Source organism: Arachis stenosperma, chromosome 2 (genome assembly GCF_014773155.1).
Source record: "Arachis stenosperma cultivar V10309 chromosome 2, arast.V10309.gnm1.PFL2, whole genome shotgun sequence".
Taxonomy (NCBI): Eukaryota; Viridiplantae; Streptophyta; class Magnoliopsida; order Fabales; family Fabaceae; genus Arachis; species Arachis stenosperma.
The window spans coordinates 34,843,970-34,850,380 of record NC_080378.1 but is presented as its reverse complement, the minus strand read 5'-3'; the positions used below and the strand labels follow the sequence as shown (position 1 = coordinate 34,850,380).

General features: G+C 31.4%; 1 long non-coding RNA gene across 1 annotated transcript; it reads right to left on the bottom strand.

Moving 5' to 3' along the window:
* Positions 1–4,175: 4,175 nt before the first annotated feature.
* Positions 4,176–6,003, bottom strand: LOC130963710 (uncharacterized). Its single transcript, XR_009079832.1, has 3 exons — positions 5,727–6,003; positions 5,303–5,399; positions 4,176–5,185 (listed from the first exon to the last, which is right to left on the bottom strand). It is a non-coding gene; the product is annotated as an uncharacterized LOC130963710 (long non-coding RNA).
* Between the last annotated feature and the right edge of the window lie 408 nt (positions 6,004–6,411).

Sequence of the window (6,411 nt, the reverse complement as noted above, 5' to 3'; positions counted from 1 at the left end):
CATTTTTTGTTTGTTTTCTTTTTTTCCTGCCATTTGTCTCTTTATGTGTTAGGGGCGTATAATAGAATGGATTCAATTTCTACGAGGTATAGAATGGCATTCAATTTCTACGAGGGCCAAATAAATGCAAAATACAACAAAAATATAATAAGAAGTTAATATATTCCATAAAAAATATATATTTAGGTTAATAGTTTAGATTATATCCCATATAAAAGTCGACATTTAGTAACATATCTTAAGATTTCTGGTATTTTAAGTGGTGTATATGTTATGGAATTAAGATTATCAATTGTGCTTAGTAGTTATATAAAAGGGTTCTCAATAACAGTTTAAACATTATTTGTTGAATTTGAAATGATATTTATAATTTAGCTTATTATATGTTTTTTTCTCTCTCTTAAAAAATGTTAATTGTTTTTTAGATATTTTTTAGTTTTAGCCGGACAAAATAACATCTTATTTATAAAAAATTAAACTACTTGACCTTAAATACTTATAGAAACATGTAAATACTAAAGGAAGAAAAACTATGTACTATGTAAGGACTAAGCAATAGATAAATTAAAAAAAAAAGTCATGTTACAGACTAGGCAACTAAGTTTAATCAAATTGGATTAAATCTAACAAAAATTAGTTTTATTAGTGAGAGCGTCAATACACGTTCCAATTATGTTTCCTCCTTTTTTTTTTTTTTGCATTTTTTTCTTTTTTCACGTTTTTTCTTTTTCACATGTTTTTTTCTCATCGTCATTTTTTTATTGCTGTTGTATTTTTTTCTTTTTCTCCTCCTCTTTCTAGTGATGTTGGAGCATCATGCATTTTTTCTTTCTTTCTTTGATTTTTTTTTGTTTTATTTTTGTTAAGAGAATAAAACCAAAAGAATAATACGGTAAAACAACAAAAAGAAGATAAACAAAAAAAGATGTTGATAATGATGAAGAAAAAAAAGGAAGAGGAGGAGTTGAGTTATCATTAAGTAATTTCGGTGAATTTTGAATTTAAATAAAGTGTACTTATAGTCTGTGCTTGTTTCGAATTGAGTTTGTATGTGTGCTGTCATTATTAAGTAATTTTGGTTCATTTTGAATTTGAATTTTGATACATTCTAGATTTAAAATAAGGTGTACTTTTAGTTTGAACTTGTTGAATTGAATTTGTTTGCGTGTCATTATCATTAAGTAATTTCGGTGCATTCTAGATTTGAATTATTATACATATAAAAAGACGACGGTGATAATAATGATAACGATGATGATAATAATGATGACGAAGGAGGAGGAGGAAGAAGAGGAGGAGGAGGAGGAGGAGGAAAATGAAGGAGGATATTGAAGAAATTCAAATGAAAAAAGGAGGAGAAGAAATAGATGTAGGTGGTGGTGGTGACGAGGATAACGAAAGAGTTATGAGAAAAAAAAAAGAGGAGGAAAAGAAAAAGAAGAAGTAGCAATATGAGTGGAGGAGTTTTATTAAAAAAAAAAGACTAAATTTAAATTCTTGTAACTAGAGAGTTCTGCGCATATATGCCGTATAGACACTTTTATAGAAATTATTGTTTAAAAACAATTGTTTAAGTGTTATTTATCTACGATATAATGTATTATAGGAAACTAATAAAATTTGAGATATTAATGACAAATATATAATACTAAATAATCTAGATTCCAAATTTTGGTTCATATAATAATTTAACATAATATTTATAAATAATATAATTGATAGTCTTACGTTACATAAGTAATAAGATATAAGATGTTAAATATAAATGAAAACGATGACTTTTTTTTTAACTTTTTTTATCATTTTCACCGTTTAACATAAAATGAAATTTTGCCAATTGAATATGATATTGTTATGTATTTATGAGAAAAAATAAGACTAAAATTCTAAAGTGATTCTTGACATTAGGTGAGTTATCTATAATCATCTTTGATTTCTAAAATTTTTTAGAAGCATCTCTCACATTCAATTTTGGGACCCATAGTTGTCCTTCTACCTTTTTCAAAGCACAATCAGTAAATGGAGTAATGATGTGGCACCTCCTATGCCATGCTGGAGCAAGCAACGACTAGATGACGTGGTAAATCTTCATTTTTTATCTAATGTGGTCCCGGTCCCTTTAAAACCCTAAAAGCTAAGAATCATTAGTGTATGCAGTATCTCTTCCTCCCTTCTCCTTCGTCCCATAATTGTAGTTTCACCGTTGTGATTTAAGAGAAATTCCGTTGAAGCTCTGAAGCGATGTTTGGAGGTGAAGAGCAAGCTAGTGCGAGCTCGATACGCTCAACAAGTAGTGGATACAGGGCTAAGACTCAAAATTGTAGCAGGACTGCACGTGTGCCAGAATGGTGTGGTTGCGGCTGCCGACCTGTTTTCCGGTGATCTGGGACAAATTTCAACCCAAATAAGCCTTTATTTGGGTGCCCAAATTACAAACTTAGCTGTAATTGTTGGTTTTTACTGATTTTTCATTCCTTTTCCAAATTCTAATTTGGTTATTGAATCATTCATTGATTACAAACAATTGGTAAAAGAGGAGTGGTTTGTTTGTTTGGCCAGATGTTGGGCAAGAGTTTGTGCCTGCAAAATCAAAAAGTGTTAACTACAATGATGATCAAAAGATGATAGAAGGTTGAAGGCTGGAAAAATTGAAATATGATATTAGGAGTCAAAATGTTATAATCCAATTATTGTTTCTGGTTGTTTCTGTAATGCTATTGTTCTTACTAGTGGTGTTTTGCAAATTTTGAACTCAATGTTGAGTAATGATGCGATTGAGATTTGGTATATGTGTAATGTTTTCAAGAATAAAAAAAAGTTGCTGAACATCTAACTGTGTTAGCCAACATTTTCGAGATATTAAATGTTTTTATATCACTAAAGATAATCTGAATATATAGCAATAGCAAAATATAGTAATTATTTTGAATAATGCCAACAAAGTCATGATTCATAAGTTTTGATGGGATTACAAAGCCATAAGCAAGGTGTTGCTAACAAAATAAACATAACCATAGGCCTGATAAAAAAGTAGTTATAAATACAAAGTTATCCTAACAGAAGAAAGGGCCACATAATAAAAAAAATCGAAAATTATTTCAACCAATACATACCTTCAACGATGCAGAAGATAGAGAAACCATTTGCCTTCAAATGAACACAAATCCTTCAGACGAAGTGTGAGGGTGGAGAAGACAGGGAACACGAAGTTAACGCAGTGCCATTGATGAGAGAAGGGGAAGACGAAGACTGAGAGTGGAGGAGACGAAGTGTGAGAGTATTCAAATAAATATGATGAAGGCAAATTATTTTCAAGAGCTCCAATGCAAAAACGATGTCGTTTTCCTTTTCATTGGGCGCCAAAACAGTACTGCGTCGTTTCACTTGGCACCAGCATGGCATGGGAGGTGCCACATCATTACTCCGTTTGCTGACTGTGCATTGGAAAAGGAAGAAGGACAACTATAGGTCCCGAAGCTGAATGTGAGGGATGCTTTTAGAGAATTTTGGAAGTTAGGATGATTACGAGTAACTCACCCAATCTCAGGGACCACTTTGGAGTTAATGAGTAATGACATGTAACATTACCGTGATGCATGTTTAGCTTGTTATTTTACTTAACCTTAGTGTTTTTTTTTTTTTTGGATTTCAACCTTATTGTTTTTGAACTTGTGGTTCCAAATGGGTTTTTTAGTATTTTTTTCCAGTTTTTCTTAGAAGAACTAAGTTTATAGCTTGCATGGTTGTACTTAACCTTGTTAGGTTGCTTTTGAGCTTGCGGTTTGCCTAATGGATTTTTTAGTTTCTTCATTTTTCTTAGAAAAATTAGGTTTATTTGAATCAGATCCTTTTTTTTGTTTTTTAATCTTTTACATGCTTTTGACTATTTAGCAATTTGTTTAAGTCCTTAGATGATGCATTAAACTTAGATAATTCACTCTTAAAATTTTTCTATATCTTTAAGATGATCTTTACAAGATTCACATTATGATCGTTATTTTCCACTTCTTTGTTTGCCAATGATTTTATTTTCATTTTTTAAAAAATCGACTTCTTTTTCAAATTGTAAAATAATTTTCTTTGATAAAGAGAAATTTTTGCCAATTTCGGTAAATTTTTCGAACAACTCATCATAAGTTTCTTGTAATTCATCATTGGAGTTACAAATTATTATCAATGGCCATTAGACGAAGGGGGTCAACTTGTTATTCTGTGGACAAGGATGCATCTTCATTTTCCCACTAAATGTAGGTGCACTGCTTCTTGAATTTCTTTTTATTTTTCTCCTTTCGAAAGCTTAGAACTTGAACAATTAGACTTGATATGTCAAAGTTTACCACACTCATAACAACATTTTAGTCCTTTGCCTTGACTCATCCTTTGAAATTCAGTTTTTTTTTCTTTGAGCTAGTTTGTTAAATATCTTTAACAATAAAGCAAATTCTTGTTCTTCGTCGTCATCGTCTTCTTTGATTGATGATGCTTTTAGCGCCAAACTCTTTTTCCTTTTATCTTCTCCTTATGACTTCTTAAGGAAAGTAATCTCATGTGTAATTAGATTACCTCTCAATTGGTCATAGGTGAGACCATCATAATTTATCCCTTCTTTTATGGCAATCACCTTGGAGTTCCATTGCGGCGTTAGGCTCCTCAGAATTTTTCTCACAACTTCTCTTTCTGGTATCTTTCTTCCTAGCAAGTTGAGGCTCGCAATAATGTTTGAAAATCTCCCAAACAAGTCTTCGATCTTTTCATCTTCCTTCATTTGGAAGAGTTCATATTCATGAACAATGTGGGAAATCTTTGATTGTTTTACATGACCTATTTCTTCATGTGTTATACTCAACTTATCCCATATCTCCTTTGCCGTTTCACACGTACAAATCATCATGTAGTCATTTTGTGTGATGGCACAATGAAGATAGTTGATTGCCTTGAAATTGAATGAGACCTTTTTATAGTCGTCATCGGTCCATTCACTTTTTGGTTTAAGTTCTTCGGTTGACGTTTCAACTTCTCCCACTTCCTTTGATGTTGTCTTCATCGGAACATGGTTTCCATTTTTGATGACATCCCAAATTCTTAAATCTTGCGACTTGATCCAAATTGCCATTCTATTCTTCTAATAGAGGTAGTTGGTTCCATTTAGGAGAGGAGGACGATGATAACATTGTCCTTCAAAAACCTTACCAAATAAAAAGGAAGCATGTTAACTGAAAAAATGATCACACTATACAAATGAGAAATTCATATTAAAGTAAGATAGTTCATTAAAAATAGAATCAAAGCAAGTTTTACATACCTCGTCAAAGGTGAATACTCTATCTACTTCCCGTTTGGTTTCATTACTTGTCACCACTTTAGAAACATTCAATTTCTGTTCATCATCGCTTAATGACCTGTTATTGAAATAAATAAAACAACAGTCTAAGAGCATGTCGGGTAAACCTTAATTTGGAGGATTGCAACATTTCTTCCCTCAATGTTAACATCTATTAACCCTAAAAAGTGCTATTCCAAACCAAAGCAAACCAAACATTGAGAGAGATCCATGGCTACTTAACAATCAATAAAAGACATACAAATTTGCAATTCAAAATTCAAGATTCTTATTATACACCACAGATAAAACACAGTACAGGAAGCTTGGATCATAAAGCTAACGCTAGTTGCCAGGTCTAAAAGGTAAAATTCATGAAGAAGAAGAAGAAGAAGAAGATGATGACCTGTGGTGAAGCAAAGCTTGGACGTTAGTCTCGCTATCTTTGTCGTGACGGCTATTCTTATTAGAGTTCCGATCTTATCCAACTTTCTTGCCGTACTGATCTGGCATCATTTTCTTTTAACATTGCAAATCAAACGCAAAACAGAAATTAGAATAAACGAAAACACTTATTGGCGTGTGAATTTCCTTACTGAAGAAGTAAGGTTAAAAACTTCAAATGCAAAGAGTGAAAAATGATATATTTTTCGGTGATTTTCTTCTTTCTTCCACTTCTTAGGTGAAGCGGCAACGACTATTTGAGAGTATATAGAAAGGAGTAGCACTTTAAGTCTTTAACATAGATTGGGATAGCCGTTGAGAGATTTCCAAACCCTAGGGCCTCTTCAAACCCAATATTCATCCAAGTGAAAACTCAGATTGAATTCTCTGTAAAATTAATAGCTCATTTTTAGTCAAATTTACCAAATAATTTAACTTAAGAAAAAAGAAAAAGACATGCTCCGAAGGGATTTTTTTTAACAAATAAATTAAATATTTTATTTACAGATGTAAATAATATGTAACCTATTTATAATTTTAATTTTAATTTTTTTTATTTATTTCATTTACAGTATAAATAAAATAATTGTATAAGATAATTTGTATTGCATGTATCACGTTTATAAACTAAATATATAGAGTTTAAA